This window comes from Dipteris shenzhenensis, chromosome 17 (assembly GCF_047967505.1).
Source record: "Dipteris shenzhenensis isolate YYH24624 ecotype China chromosome 17, Dip_SZ_1.0, whole genome shotgun sequence".
In the NCBI taxonomy this organism is placed as follows: Eukaryota; Viridiplantae; Streptophyta; class Polypodiopsida; order Gleicheniales; family Dipteridaceae; genus Dipteris; species Dipteris shenzhenensis.
This window is the reverse complement of record NC_141612.1, coordinates 22,875,008-22,892,779: the sequence shown is the minus strand read 5'-3', so window position 1 is coordinate 22,892,779 and position 17,772 is coordinate 22,875,008.

Sequence of the window (17,772 nt, the reverse complement as noted above, 5' to 3'; positions counted from 1 at the left end):
CAAATTTTGCACTATGGCAGTGTGACTTGCTAAATAAGTGGGGCAACAATGGCCTGTTGGCTTTGGATGCAACATTCAGTACGAGTACAAGTCATGTAGATGGCACCTCTTCTTGCTTTGTGTTCAATCTTGATAGGTCAAATTTTGGAGGTGTAACGGCCTCTTTGTTTTTTTTTTTTAAGTTCCAATTGTACACGGTCTTGGTAATCGATGGCCATCCTAACGGGGTTCTAGTTGCCTTTGTGATAACCTCATCATGCACATGTGAGGACATAGTTTTTTGGTTGAGAACAATGAGGAGTATGATTCTAGACTACACCCGCTCATGTGAGCCAAATGCATTCATGTGGTAGATGACACAGCTGCAGAGTTGAGCTATCCTTTATTTGCAGTCCTCCTCGTGGCTCATTAGGGAAAAAAGGAGCTCATTTTGGGGCCCTGTAAGAAATTCACTATTTTTTAATTTATTTCTCTCCTAAGAGACCTCAAAAATAGTAAAATTTGGGAATTTTTCTCAGAACTGTCACTAAGGACTACAGAACTGTCAGTTCAGAAAGGAATAAGATAATCTTTTGTTTAACTAACACGATTTTGCATTAAATATCTCCTTAGTTTTTTTTTTTGTTTCCCGAAGATTCCGCATCTCTTTTGCCGATGTGTGTAGGCCTCTCATAAAGAATCCATCACTGAACTTGGTGATTGCACGTTTTACATGGATACCGCCACACTTCCACGATTCATGTTACAAAATGACTATGACATTGACAAGCAAACTTCGCAACCTCAGAAGCACAAAAAATGGCCGATACTAGTGAGTCACTATCTTAGAAGAAGCGATTACACCATCTTCACATTGACTTAGAAGAACAATATGCTCCAGCACAAAAAAGACGAAAGGATACGGTGCTGAATGCTCAACAGCGGGAAAATATGAAAAGAGAAGGGCTTCAACATATTGACTTATGGTGCGATGGAAGCATATATCCAAAATGTCAAGTAAAAAACTCTACACCTCCATTTGTCAATCCCACCACATTACTAAGGTTTGCCAGCAATGGACAAAATGGACTTCTTGGTTATATTTCAGCGCAGTCTGCATTTGCAGAAACGTATAAAATAATGTACCTATAAGAAAAGGTGGCCAGGATGTAGGAGATAGCCATTCATGCAAAATTGGAGCAGTAGTTGCAGATTGAAATTGAGGAGCATTCAAAGAGTATAAAAGAGTTGACAAGAGCAAGAAAGAAGAGAACCGTGCTTGGAGACAGACTACGAAGCAAGAAGATTAAAAACACTACAAATTTGAAGGCTGGGACTGGTGGATGCAAGCGAAGAATTCAGGAAGCAAGGTTAGATTGAAATTTATCATTTTGTATACTCAAAAAGGCTCTCAAATGACTATATCTATTTTGTCCATTACCGCAAAACAAGAATGGAGGTGTTGAATGATATAGGCATATTGTGTTGTTACTATAGGAAATTATTGGAGCCTGCAAAAGAAAATATGGATCCGAACCTTCTTCCTGTTAAACAAATGAAAGGATTGCTTTCTTATGGTGTAGCAAAAGGTTTGATTGAGGAAAAAAAATACAAAACAGTCAAACGCAATGTTGTAGAGGACTTTGTATCCAATAATCAAGTTGATGGCACTACAATCCAAGAGGCTCTTGATGTTAGTGGAGTTAGCAGGAAGGGATATAGTTCGATTTTCATGCGAGATCCTCAACTTTGAAAGATCAAAGGATTAAACGAGTTTTACTGCCAAATCCAGCAACCGTGTGGAGGATAAGAGGTCATTTGAATGAAAGTATAGATGAGTTTATTGGGCAATATATCCATATTAAAGAAATATTTCATGGTGGTAAAGGAACCATTGTGTATGACCCTTGGAACAATATATTTGTAGATCTACAACAACTTCAAAGAAGAATGGTCGAGTTTTATGGAATAACATTTGAGGAGTGCAAAGGCATTTTGAAATTTGTTATCAAATTGGATGAGTGTGAGGTTGTAAAGGAAAAGAAAATGGAAAGGGTTACTATTACATTGATGAATGGAGCACTTGATACATTATTGACTGAAGCGAGTTCGAAGTATTTTAGTGTGCAGTGGGAGAAACACATATGGTGGTTAGGCTCGTTCCAGGTATGATCATTTTTTGTTTCGTACTTGATTTTGGTCATTGTTTTCAAATCTGTTATAGTAAGACTTTTGTTTTCTATAATCTGGCAGGTGAAGACAGAAGACCATGAAACACTAGATTGGGTGTTTCACCACACAAAAATACCAAGAATAATCAAAAGACAAGTGCAAGGCGAGAATCTCCATGTTGCAGGAAAAGGTGATTTTCAAGTAGAGTGGCACATGGCGAGGGATCTTAAAACACTTAAGTGCATGTATAACATTAGTAAAGGAGGCAACTCAAAGTCTCCTTGTCTTTACTACAAAGAATCAGCTCAATGGATTCCAAATGGTGGAAGAGAGCACCTAATAGAGATAAAGTTGACCCTGACTTCAAGGCCATTCTAGACATTCCACTATGTAATGTTCACATCTGCACATTGCATGGTCTGTGTCGAATTATTGAGAAATTGGTATTTTTGTATATTGGATTTGCTTGGAAACTCCATCCCGAAAAAAATAGAAAGGATGCTCTTCAAGCATTAGCAAAAGTGTTATCTGATATAGGTCTGCATGGAGGAGATGTTCAAATCACAAAGGATTTTAAAAAGTCTACCAATGGCAAGGAGGTACCAATCAAGCCCTCTATTGGTGGTGTTAAGGCAAGAAGATTCTTGTCTCAACCCAAACATAGTAAGCAAGTAAGGCAAGGTAGAACAGTTTTAAAGATTAATTATGGATTGTGGAAGCAAGTCCATAATGCCATGAAAGATCATGAGGCAGATGGGGAAGCACAAAATGTGAAGGCAGAGGTGTGGAGGTCTCTTGATCAACTCTTCATGTTCTATGACAAAGTAACATGGACAAAGAGTGATTACAAGAACTTTGAAGAGGCAATTAAACATTTTGGGAAGTCAATGAAAGACGCATGGACAGCCTGCAATATAACTCACTACATGGTAAGGTTCTGTCTTTTTCTTTTACTTAAGTGTGATCCTCTTTTTTTTTATTACTTACTATGCATTCTTATGTCTTACAGCATATCATCTACAACCACCTTCCCTATTTTGTCAAAAAGTATGGATGCCCAGCAATTTGGTCTACCCAAGGCATGGAGAAGTCTCACTACATGGCACGTAATGCTATGGAGGGAGTCAAAAGGCAAATAGTCTAAAGGAAGTCTTCCAATGGTTTTACCGAGGCATACTACAGAGGCTGCATGCTAAAAGAAAAGTTGCTAGCTCCAAAGTCAAGCTTGCTTTTCTTCTAGCCCAAAAGCAAAGACGAAGACAAAATGGTAGCAGAGAGACATAGACAATGGAGGGAATCGAAGATATTTAGAAACCATAAATGGACAAGTAAACATGAATAGCAGTTTGTAACTTATTGGTGTTATGTCCACATGTTTTCAAACTCAATCAATAGAATTTTTTTTTGTGGAACAAGTGACTCTTGGTGTTATGCCTATATTATTTGAGACTCCATCAATAGTATTTCTTTTATGAAACATGTGATCTAAATGTAATACAATTTGTTCACAATTTCAATATATTGTTTGTTTAATATTTAATGACACCACTCTATCTATCCCAAGGACTTTGTACAAATCAGTTCATCTTCAACTTATTGTTCATTTGTACAAGATCATACCAGACATCAAAGACTTTGTACAAATTAGTTCAACTTCAATATAATGTTTGTGCTATATTTGATGACTAAATCCTATTTCTCCCAGGGCCTACCGATCGGAACTCTCTTTTTGATCTTGATTGGACTCTTTTTCTTCCTTATTGGCTTGATGTCGACTGTTTGTTTATCAATGCTTGCCTCTGTTGCTTGTCTGGGAGGGGTATCCTTTTCTTCAGCTGTCTCCACGTGTTCTTCTTCTTGGATTGTGTCGCCTGATGCAATCATGGGTGACTCTCGAAACCTTATGAGCTTGTGTTTTCCATAGCCCTCCCTCAGCCCTCCAAACATTTGGGCTCCTTAACACCACATGCTAATGCATAAGAAGTGTAAGACAAAAAGTAAGAGGCCCTAGAGGCCTGCTTATTCACATAATCCCCAAATATATCTATGGCAGACACTCTATCAAAATGATCTTTTCCTTTTGCCATGAAAGATCATATCCACCTAAAACCATGGACAAACATTTTAAGAAGTAAACAATGGCTTCTCCATTGTTGCTCAACTGCCTATGGTAAATCAAGATATTAGCACTGCCTAGATCATGAATATAATGAGCTAGGCTTGACAGTTTGCCAAACCCAACCGGCCTGCTTCCACTTGTTCTCTGGAGGAATGTGTCATCCTCAATTTGTAGCTGCCACATATCAAAAGATTGGAGTGAGACAATACACAACCTACAAAACATTTAAGCAGAAGACAAAGTATTTGATTTGAAGTAACAAGATCGTACCTTCTCATTTTCATCAGCAACAAGCAGTTCATCTTTCCAAAGATTTATTCCTCTCCCCTCCAGTCCAGCCTCTTCTTTAAGCTTTTCTGTGTATAGTGCTGAGAGAATCATAGCTTCCTGTGTGAGCTGGAAGGTAGCTTCACCTGGCTCTTGGAACTTTTCAGCCTCTTTGAAACAAATAATAAGGGCCTCTGCAGGATCAAAAGTTGTTTCCAAAGCCAGTAGTGAATGGTCATCCTCTATGCCAACCTCCTTGTCAATCCTTGAAGCCTAGGCAATAAGGGAAATGGCATAGTCCTCCCTCAAATTGAACATACACTCTATATCATGGAGGAAAACATAATCTTTTCCACCAATCAAGACACCTGGAAGCATGGGCACTGCATAGTTGCTGCTCTGAACATCAAAATCTTCAACTGGCTATGCTACCGTAAGAGTTTTTGTCCTCAGTTGAACAAGGTCAAGAGCAGCCACTTGTAGCCCCTCATCCTGGAGGTTGATATCTTCTTCTTGCTCTGCCATTTCTGTTACCAAAGGAACATTCTCTTTTTCCTCTGCTTCAAATGTGTCTTCTTCTTCAGCCTCCTACCCTTGTTCATCCAGAGAGTCCTGACTGAAGACAATGTACATAAGGAATGCCATGGTTTCCTCAAGCACTCTACACTTTCTAGTGTGCAAGTTACAGTTGAATTTATATTGATTAGGCAGGCTGTCAAATCTTCTATTCACATGGTACCTCAGCCTGTCAATGGAGACAATATGATTTGTATGCACAAAAACCTTTTCACCTTCCACAATTCTTCCTGCCTCTATCAGTTGTTTAAAGGTATCCCAATGGTCTGAAAGAAAATCTTTGTGATGCTCTAGTACAAAGCTCATAGTGAACTCCATGTTGAAAATATTGTGGTATATGTGGAAGTTCCTCTGAGCCTTGCATTTGTGAAGAAACTCAAATAGGAGCAAATCTGGAGATTTGTCCTCTTATGGTTCCTTTTGTTTTGAGATGGAAGACTCAGCATTCTGCTCCAGTCTCTTCCTTTTGCCTGTTCCAAAATTTATATACATTGAATTCTATATGCTGACATATGCAATCAGGGAATGCATAGGATATCACCAAATAATTCCCTTCATGAGCTCTCATGACTCACCTGGTGATTGCTGTGGTCTAATTATAGTAGCAGAAAAGTCTAGCTTCCTCTTGAAAGGAGGGGCTTGAGAGTCAACTGTTCCAAAGCAAAAAATTTCTCATCATCAAGGAAGAATTCCACAGGGCCAAAGATAGCAAAACAATGAGGAAGAAGTGAGAACCAAAAGAGACACAGGAATTTGCAGGAAAACATGATGTAGGACCATTTGGAAAATGTCAAGCACTCTCCTCACATTTTGTTGCAAATTTTCCAGTTCTGTTGATATCCATGTCAAATCAAATGCTAGGATCATCTCACAGATTCTTGGACAGTATGAGTTGATATGCAAGAGAAAGGCTGGAGCTGAGTGAAGCTTTTCATGAGGAATGTGTCGAGAACAGGAATTTGTAGCAAAATGCGATATGGGCTAGGATAAAGCACTCTCCTCGCATTTTGTTGCAACTTCTAGGTTCTATTCATATCCATCTCCAATCAAATTCTAGGGTGATCTACTAGATTCTTGGATAGTATAAATTGAATATGTAACAAGAAGGGTGGAGCTGAGTGAAGATATTTGGACATCAAGAATTCTATGGATGGAAGAAATTTATGTCAAAAAACATTGAAAAGAATCTAGAATTCTGACCTTTGTTTTCCTTTTCCATGCTGTTGGAGTTGCACTGGTGAATCTCCTGCTCTTTCCCAAACTTGAACTGCAGCCTTGGTAACCTGGAGATCTGGTAGTGGTAGTAGTCTTCAAGCAGATTGCAGTCTGGATGGAGTGTGCTGGGTAGGAAGGGATCAGAGAGGGAAGGAAAAGGATGATGGGAGGGTGCTAGCAGGGATGAAATATTGGGAGGCAGGGGAGGGAAGAGTGGTTGTGGAACTGATAATGAAATCATGAATGGCACAAGTTCCAAGGCAAAAAGTGTCCCTTTCACATGTGCCAAGTTTCAAATTCCAAGAGATCTGGGTCCCACCCACACGTGTGAAAAAACGACTCCATTCCACACGTGTGGGATTTAGCAGCTGCCTTGTTTGTATTTTGCACTAATCTTTTCCCTCTTGTTTAATCTCTCTTGTGTCGGCCCTCCCATCTCAGCTCTCTTGCCTCCCTTCCTCCATACTCTGCACCATCAGCACCCTGACCAGCAGCACAGGTTCGTCCCCAGCACAGGGTACTCATCAGCAGCACAGCACACCCACATATAGCTTCCAGGTCTGTAGGACTCTTTATATCCTGATCTTCTTGTTTAATAGTATAACACACATGGCTGTAGGATGTGATGTACCTTGGATATTAGGATAAAGATTATAGGCATTCCTAAGGTTTTTCCACTGCAACCACAAGCAAGAAGACTTTTGAATTGGGTTGGTTGAGTGAGAGATTGATCATCTCTATAGATTTAGCAATGTTTGCAGATCTTAATGTGTGACAATTGCATTTAAGGATAAAACTTTATCTATGGGTTCCTCCTTCAGTCTGTGCACTCTTCTTGCCTTTCATAGACTCAATCCATCCTGCATGAACTTGCAAACACATTGAAATGACTGAAGGCATGTTCCAGCATACTGCCTCATGAATTTGTAGGAAAATGCGAGGAGAAGGCTTTAGGAATTTCAAACAACCGAAATCGCGTTTTGTTGCAAATATTGAACTATTGCTTCATCCACCCCTATTATTCTGGTTTTGTGTCTTTCTAAGTTGTCCATGGCTGGACTCTCCTTGCATAAACTCAATCCATATTGTATTTTGTTGTAAGGATAGAGAAATCACTATAGGAATGCACCAGCATGTCAATCTAGGTATTTGCAGGAAAACGTGATTTCGAGCTGTTAGGCATTTTAAACTGTCCATATCGCGTTTTATTGCAAATTTGTATATGTTGCTTCAGCCACCCCTGTCCATGGCTATACTCTCCTTGCATAGACTCATTCCATATTGTATTTAATTGTAAAGATAGAGAAATCACTGTAGAAATGTACTAGCATGTCAATTCAGGTATTTGCTTCATCCACCCTTGTCATTGTGGATTTCTATCTTTCTCCAGTCAAATCCTAGAATGATCTACCAGATTCTTGGACAGTGAGAGTTGGATATGTAGCAAGAAGAGGGGAGCTAAGTAAAAATATTCATAGGAATCTGTCTAGGAAGGGGTGATTAGAGATTATTGTTGCAAATATCTGGGATATCTGGGATGTTCTATGAGATTATTGGACAGCAGGACTAAGACATGTGACAAGAAATGCTGGAGCTTAGTGGAAAATGGGATATGGGATGTGGTGAATGGAAATTACCCAAATATCTGGACATCAAGAAGTCTATGGATGGAAGAAATATATATCAAAAAACATTGAAAAGAATCTAAGACTCTGACATTTCTTTTCCTGTGAATCTCCTACTCTCTCCCAAACTTGAGCTGCAGCCTTGGTAACCTGGAGCTCTGGCAGTGGTAGTAGTCTTTAGGCAGGTTGCAGTCTGGATGGAGTGTGTTGGGTAGGAAGGGATCCGAGAGGGAAGGAAAAGGATGATGGGAGGGTGCTGGCAGGGACGAAAGATTGGGAGGCAAGGGAGGGAAGAGTGGTTATGGAACTGATTATGAAATCATGAATGGCACAAGTTCCAAGGCAAAAAGTGTCCCTTTCACATGTGCCAAGTTTCAAACTCCAAGAGATGTGGGTCCCATCCACACATGTGAAAAATGACTCCATTCCACACGTGTGGGATTTAGTAGCTGCTTTGATTGTATTTTGCACTAATCTTTTCCCTCCTGTTTAATCTATCCTGTCTCGACCCTCCAGTCTCAGCTCTCTTGCCTCCCTACCTCCCTACTCTGTAACATCAGCATCTTGACCAGCAGCACAGGTTCATCCCTAGCACAGGGTACTCATCAGCAGCACAGCACACCCACAGATAGCTTTCAGGTCAGTATTTATGGGTTCTTCCCTCAGTCTCTGCAATCTTCTTACCTTCCATAGAAACAATCCATCCTGCATGGACATGCAAACACATTGAAATGACTGAAGGCATGTTCCAGCATGCTGCCTCATGAATTTGCAGAAAAATGCGAGGAGAAGGCTTTAGGAATTTCAAAGAGCCGAAATCGCGTTTTGTTGCAAATATTGAACTGTTGCTTCATCCACCCGTGTCATTGTGGTTTTGTGTCATGGCTGTACTCTCCTTGCATAGACTCAATCCATATTTTATTTAGTTGTAAAGATAGAGAAATCACTGTAGGAATGCAGATCTTCAAGTGTGATAATTGCATGTGAGGGTTAAACTGTACTTATGGGTTCTTCCTTCACTCTGTGCACACTTCTTGCCTTCCATAGACTCAATCCATCCTGCATGGACATGCAAACACCTTGAAATGACTGAAGGCATATTCTAGCATGCTGCCTCATGAATTTGCAGGAAAACGTGAGGAGAAGGCTTTAGGAATTTCAAACAGCCGAAATTGCGTTTTGTTGCAAATATTGAACTGTTGATTCATCCACCCCTGTCATTCTGGTTTTGTGACTTTCATAGTTATCCATGGCTGCACTCTCCTTGCATAGACTCAATTCATATTGTATTTAGTTGTAAAGACAGAGAAATCACTGTAGGAATGCACCAGCATGTCACTTCAGGTATTTGCAAGAAAACGTGATTTCGAGCTGTTAGGAATTTCAACCTGTCCATATCGCGTTTTATTGCAAAATTGTCAATGTTGCTTCATCCACCCCTATCATTGTCTTTTTGTGTCATACCATGTCCTCCATGGCTGCAATCTCTTTCCATTGCTTTGTATGCAGTTTGTCAGAGTGATGGCAAGAACTAAGTCAACTGCAAGGAAAGCTGGCAAAGGGCCAGGGCTTGCAGCAACAGCAGCTGGGGCAGGTACCAAGAAATTTAGTGTGCCTCCAAAGGGAAGAGGTGCACATGGCAGGAAGGGTAAGCCAATGAGCCTGCTCCAGCAAAAGGCCAAGAGATTAAAACATGGTGCAGGTGTGCTAAGGGAGATCAAGAAGCAACAGAAAGCTATAGGCTTTGCAATCCCCAAGGCACCTTTTCAAAGACTGGTGAAAGACATATGTGATAGTTGGCACCTTGGGTTCAGGTGGAACAGGACTGCCATTCTTTCCTTACAAGAAATGGTAGAGGATTACTTGGAAAATTATTTTGTGGTGAAAGACATATGTGATAGTTGGCACCTTGGGTTCAGGTGGAACAGGACTGCCATTCTTTCCTTACAGGAAATGGCAGAGGATTACTTGGAAAAATATTTTGAAGATGCAATGCTGGTCGCAGCCCATGCTCATAGGGTGACTCTGATGGCCAAAGACTTCAACACTTTGTCCAGAGTGAGATGGAGGTATGACAAGCTTGTTCATCCTGTGGAATGGCAGGACATAAAGATGAGAGACATATTATTAATTCCACCTACAAGGAAGTCAAAGGTAGATGAGGTTAAGGTTGTTGAAGTAACCCACTCAAAGAACACCAAAGGGAAGGCTGCTTATGAGGAGTCACTGAAGCAGCAAATAAAAGAATCAAAATCTGTTATAGATGTGGAGACTGGAAAGAGGGAGCTGTAGATACAAAGAAGGTTGCAGGAGCTGGGCCCTAATATAGTTGTCCATATTGAGGATGAAACTTCAGTGAATGATTTTGACTTGACAAAACCATGCTTGGCAGCAATGGCTCATAAGAATGAGTATTGCTAGATACTATCATTCTTGCAATGCTCTAGTAAGTGTCTATTATTTTACATTTGTTTGCAAAACAATCCTCCTTGTACCTCCTTTATACCCTACCCTAATTATTTTTTGGTCCCATGCAGCATGATGAGAAGCTAGCTTCACCACTCTATACAGCATACAGTTCATATTATTGATCCTGCCATTTCTTCCAAGTTAAGAGATGCAAAGGAAACTCCCATTGGTATTTCCAACTAGTTCATAGAACTGCAATTTTGAAGTTATCGATGTTTTGCTACTTCCATACCATAATAGGTATGTGGGTGACTGCTTCTTTTGGGATTCTTCTTTAAGATTGAGAACTCTTATATCCTTTGATTTCTTAATGCTTTTTTCCTTACGCAGTGACCACTGGAGTTTTGTTTCTATTGACATCCAGCAAAAGCAATGCTTTATATTCAACTCTCTTAAAAACACACACAGAGAGCTGAAATTGTAAGTGGTGTGTGTGCTTTTTTTAACTTCAAACTTCATTATTTTGATTTCATACTAACTAAATTATATGTATTGCAGTTGTATTAGAAGGCTTCTAGATGCATTGGATCACTGTCCTCCTAATGTCTCTCTTTTGGATTCAATAGAGCTAGTAAATCTAGAGGTAAAAAGTCGTTCCCTCTACTGATTTCTATTTCATGCTATGCCTTTGAACTTATTGAATAATTTTATTTTATTCAAATGTTAACAGTTTCTAACATATCTTTCCAACTGTACAGACACCACAACAAGATGATTCAAGTAGCTGTGGATGGAGAGTGCTGATCAGTGCCAAATATCTACTTTCAAGCTATTTTGAGATAGGACAGCCAGACCTTGTAAGAAAAAATAATTTTCATTTAGCTTCAAGATAATTGATAGTGGTACAAAGTGTTCTAAATCATCATATGCCATTGCAGATGAGAGAAGATAGCTTCAGCTCAAACTATGTATATAATTTCAGAGCTGATACAATTTGGAAGTTTTTGAGCTATGCCTCCCCCAAACATATTGTACCACCTACTATCGAGTTGGGTGAGAGCTCTAAAGTTCGAGAAGGTGTCATACACCTTGATGACACAGATGAAGCTGATGTGGTGCCATAGGAACAAGGACCTAGTGCTGATGAGGAGAAGCCACAGGAATAAGGACCTGCTACTGACGTTGTTGAGGAGAAGATGGAGCAATAGTAAACAGATGCTCCAGGCGTAGTAGAGGAGACAATGGAGTAGCACGAAGATACTGTACAGGACAGGATGGAGCAGCAGAAAATAGATTCTCCAAAAAATGATGATACGGAGAGCTTGGACCATGTAGAGCAGCCTCTGGATCAAGCTATAGATAAAGAGAAAATGGTTGTCAAGAATATGTTCTACATGTACAATTAAACACTTATGTACAAAATTTTACTTTATTGAATACAATACCTTTGTTTATGGAGTCTATGTTATCTCAATTTTCAAATTTTCAATGTCTTTGCATTTTATTAAACTCTCTCTTCTTTTGAGCACCTGCAAAAAAGCAATATGAATCAATAGGGTAAAGTAAACTAATAGCAGTGCTTAATGAGACTAGGATAAATCAGATGGTGTACCTTTTTATTATTGTAGATAAATAAAAAGTCCTTTGAAATAGAACCTTCTATCTCAAATAGAATGTCATTGTGCAATTGAGCTAGGGAGCAACATTCTCTTAATGAGATATTGACTAGCACAGCACCATTCTCAACAGCATCAATATCAAGAAGTTTATTTTCTGCACCAAAAGAATCTTCATTTTGATCCATTGGGACTAGTTTTGTGCCTAACATTCGACTGCACTTATAATAAAAAGAAAAAATAAAATTTTGTGATGCAACCATGTACTTCAGTTGCATAGAAGGTTGGACAACCTCACAAAACACTGAACTACATGTCTTCTTATCCCAACCTTTATCCAAAAATTGTGGCATGCATGCCGAACTTGTTGCTTTAAGTGTGAACATTGTTTTTGAAACCTTCACTGGAAAGGTATTAAATAAGTCCACAAAAACTGTGAGAGGCATGCATAAAGAAATTTTTATTATCCTTATGGTAATATTGGGCCTCAGAGCTTTCTGTACTTCTTTGAAAAGCTTGGCCCTATATGCCTCTGTAACACTAAAATGTGGGTGAGGCCAATCCACTGAATTCCATGCCGGAAGGTCTTGTTTCCTTAACACACCATGTGTGTTAGCATTGTCCAGCAACTGATAAAAATGATCAGTAAAAAATATACCCGATTGAGCTAGCTCTATTGCACATCGACCTTGGCATTGTTGTTCTCCTATCGATCCATGCAAAACATCTATAAATCCCAGAATACAATCGATGTTTTGCCATGTCTCATACGATGAAGGGTATAAATTTGAAATAAAACAACACAAGAATGTCAATAAGCAAAGAAAGAAAGCTTCATCTTAAAAATCCATACACCTTGTAAAGAAAAAAACCACAATAAAAAAATATACAATTAGGCGTGTGTTGCGGAAGATCATTTGGATAGTCTCGCAAGACAAGTTCTTTATGCATGTACACATGCTAAATCAAAACTTCTTTCACTGATATCTTCCCTCTGGTGATTATAAAATCTCGTATTCTTCCCTTCCATGACGCCAAGAAAATGTTTTTTGTCTGGGGTCTTTTTCTTTTGCTAGGTTGCATGAGCACCCATACTCCTTTCGAAACACTAAACCTTTCCCAAGTTCCTTCCATTTTGATTGTACTTGATTTCTCTACCGAAGAAATAGAAGAAGCAGGTCGACGGGGTAAGGATGTGTGGTATAATTCTGCCTTCATAGCATTATCATCCACAGAGCGTCTTCCACAAGAACGGCCATGGTTTTTATTCACCATGGAGACCTTGTGAATCTGTAACAATAGCAAAGTAATGTAAACAAGATAAAAAATTGAAGTTTCAAGAAAGAGAAAATGGGCAGACTGACAGTTGACAAGAAACATCTTACTCTACGCCAAACAGGATCAAGGGAGCAGTTTTGGAAAAGAAGAGGCTGCTGCACAATGATTGGGAGAAATCATGAACATGAGGGGGCTATAGGGAAGGTGGCCCACAAGAGGGTGGAAGAGGCTAGTTACATGGTTGAGGATGTGCACAGTTTTCGAGCAAAAACCTACGAGCAAAAAAGTCCGAGCGATAATTTTTGACACCAACCATGCTTGTATATTTCTCAAAGGAATATACAATTCTTTCTTAATTTCTCATTTATGGAACCATATACTTACTTATTTTTCATTATAACCCTCATTTTAGAGAACATCATCTATATATGAACAAACAGTGAACACTTTAGAAATTCCTATAAATACCTCCCTACCAAACTCTCTTTTGAGGATTATGGTAATTCAATCAACTTAAAAGAGTTTCCCTAATCTTTAGCAATCCCATATTTGAAGCTCTCATATAACAATGTATACCATATTCCTTGGATGAGTAGGAAAAAGATATTGGAAACCTCATACTTGAACCCATTATAATAGATCATAAATTAATCTCTAATACATTATCAAATATGGGAAGGTAATGGAGGGATTTTCAAAATATTCCCAATTCTCCAAACCTAAGTACTTTTAAGGAAATATGGTCTCTATTGAACTCCTTACCATAATATGAATTACGGAGAAGTTGTAACTCTCATATACATCTTGAAATTTTTAATTTTTCTCTTTTATAACTATAAAAAGTGTAATTTTAAGCCTACCATTGCATAGATCATGAGATTCTGAACATTTTTTCCTTTTACAGCTCCTCAATCTGAGCTAAGGAGCAAAAGTTATGACCCCTTCTGCGTAGGCTCTCCAAGGGTATTCCGCCGGCGGAATAGGTTGGGGCAAGCTCTTCAAACCATATTCCTTTGGCAAAATACACTTAGAGGGTCTATTAAAAAGGTATTATATATTTTTCTTAGGTCATCCAGAGGAATTGTAAAGAGGATATTTGCTCAAAATTTCATGATCCAACCAATGGTGAAAGGAAAAGAAAGGATTTTTGAAAGTCGTAAATAAGTCACCACTTAGACATTATATATGTATATTATATAAAGGTATATTTATATCTATATCTATTTATCAATATTTCATATTTACTTACATATTCCTTGAAATAATTTGGATTTTTTTGCTCCCCAAAAATGACTTGAGTCTATATATTTGGACCCTCCCACCTTTTGTTCGCTTGTCGCTTAGGGGTTTTTGCTCGGAAAATGGAAACCCCCCATGGTTGAGGCCTTTAAGAACAAATATGCATGGCATCCACTTGTCATCAATTACTTCAAGACATATTGGGAGCCATGCATAGGTACAATCGAAGTCCATGCATTTAGATGCTTGATTGCAATGCAAGGCTGGTGGTGTTTGCTAAATTTTTAGATTTCATTTCATTCCTTGCCCTCACCTGAGTGGCAAGCTTAGACCATGCGGGGGCCAATGAATTCTTGCAATCCCACCTGATTAAGATGATAGAGAGGTCCATTGTCTACTTAGTTGCACTGAAGGGACATGTGCAAGACGTCTCCTTGCACCCCACACTCCCATTGGTGGGTTGTAGAAGATGGCTTTGGGATGTCCATTCAAAGAGTGAATCCTTTCATAGAGACAATGGGTCGGGGAAAGTTCAAGTCAAGGACCAAAGATGTGCAACAACCCCCCAAAGATCCGCTCCAAGGGACACCCAGCTTCCAAACACATCGGCCCAAGAGACATCGAATGACGCAGGGGACACTTGATGACAAGGCTTCAAAGGGATGATGTGTATATTTGAAGCAGTAGTATATTGGAAAGCTACGGACATTTGTAGCATTCTTTGGAACGCATTGATTTGCATTGTAATGCAAATCCTCTCTTTTGCAATTGTCATTGCTACTGAAGCCATGACTCATTATACAAACTATTTGGGCCTTGCAAACAAGGAAAATGTTTGTAATGATTCACTCTAGAATGTGTTGTTTTGCCAGATTATATTTTTTCATTGAGTGCTTGGGCAAATACTGTTTGTGTGTGGCTATTTCCATAATGGAATTTTCATATGAAGTACTGGTATGCATATGTAGACATATGCATGTACAGTTACACATATGTAGACATATGCACTTATAGAAACATGCGTCTATGTAGTTGAATGGAGCTCTAATTATTTCAAAAGTTACTATATAAGAGAGCATGTGCGAAAGCATTTAGACCAACATATACATATGTGAAGAAAAGCATATCCAAGAGGAATATATATGTAGATGCATCTATGTAGTTACATTTATTCTCAAATATGGCATGTTGCATGTGTATATAGTCTTAATTATGGTGATTTGCATGTGTACATAGATGCATGAGGAGATATTGGTAGATAGAGATACACATATATAGAGATACATGTGTTTAAATATATATGTAGATTCATGTACAAATATGAATGGTGCCATGTCATCCATGCCCACCCACCCCTAACACAATTGGACTGACATCATTCAATTATCATTAACATGGATACAAATCTGAATGTGTGCTCATTCAAATGTATGCACATTGCATCAAGAATAAAGCCTAACATAATTGTGCTCCCATAATTCAGTTATCATAACCATGAAGAAAAATTTGAGTGGTGCCACATCATCCGATGTATGCTCATAGCATCAAGAATAAAGCCTAACATAACTGGACTAACATAATTCAGTCATCATAATCATCCATGCCCACCCAGCCCTAACATAATTGGATGTATGCTCATAGCATCAAGAATAAAGCCTAACATAACTGGACTAACATAATTCAGTTATCATAATCATGAATACAAATGTATGCTCATAGCATCAAGAATAAATCCTAACCTGATTGGACTAACATAATTTAGTTATCATAACCATGAATACAAATGTATTCTTGTAGCATCAAGAATAAAGCTCTACGCTAGTATGCTCATCACTTTCATGAACTTCATACAATTAAGATGCAGCTCTATGCTAGTATTCATCTAAACTTGGTTCGCCTACATCGAATGCCGAGAATTGAAACTTCAATCTCATACATGGACAACCCACACTCACTGATATAATCCATTGCTTGTCCTAGCACGATAGCAACCATATGCCTATACAAAGAACAATATTAAGGGGTTCGAACAACCCCAAGCAGCACATGGTGTCCCTCAAACTTTTTTGGCTCAACCTGCTTCACCTCAGGTGGTTGCTATTGTTGTATCACATTGCAGTCCTCTAGCTTTTGTATGGGAACTCTTGGTCCCTAGGACTTGGGTGTCATCACAGGCCTGGTTCCTCCTTCTGACCCAACCTCTTCCAAGGCCTTCGAGCTTGCAATTATGGCTGGGGGCATCCCTTCCACCTTGCTCTTCATGTGTCTCTCTACAATTTCCCTCCACTGCTTTGCAATCTCGCCTTCTAATACAATAGTCTCTTGCCATTTCTTGGCCGGTTCAGCAGCATCATCAGCATCAGGTATCTCCACCACAGGAGGTGGGGTCAACGGTGGTTCTCTTGCACAAACCAAGTTGTACGTGAGTTTGAAAGCACATACCAAAGAATTTTGAGAGCAAAAACCTTGATGAATGATTCTCAAAACACTCTTCAACAATATGCATCCTTTACCTTTATTACGAGACCTCAGCCTCGAGCTATCTACCCATTTCCCAGGACTCTTGTTTATGTCACATGCATTCCCTGCAACAACCAACAAATTGTTGGAAAGGTCACCTCCCATCTGTAAGCCCCCATATGAGGAGAGCATGGGAGGGTGAACCTAGGGTTTGAGGAAGTACCACATGGGCAACATCCTGGCTGCCATGTGGGTGCTATTCAGAAAGAGAGGGGGCTGCCACATGGGCAGCACACAGGCTGCCATGTGGGCAACAAGCAAAGGGAGCACACCTCTAGTCAAGATGGTTGCAACAGATGGCGCAGATGGCGAGGCATTCAGCATTAGGATCTAGCCTGGAAAAGGTGGATCTGGAACAACAGACATGGCGGGGTGTCCCAGGTAAGAGGCGTAGTACGGACGTGTATGGGCAGGACATGGTGCCGGCAAAGGGCTGCAGCATGGCAAGGGTGTGTGGGTAGGTGTACAGCCTCCAAGAGGATCTCCAGCAGCAACAAAGGGCAGCCTAGCAGTAGTCCAAAAGGGCCTCACTAGGGCCCTTATATAGGGCTGGTTGGATCAGCCAACCAAGTCGACCAGCAACAAGCAGACTGGTCGGCTAGGATGAGGTTAGCTAGTCGATTCTATGACAGCCCCTTGGGGGCCTATAAAAGGAGGGCCTTCAGGCCCTCATTCAACATCTTCTGGAGCAACCATTCACAAGCAGTTTGGAGCAGTGGAACAGTTTTCTTGGGGCCTACATTCAAGAGGACCAAGA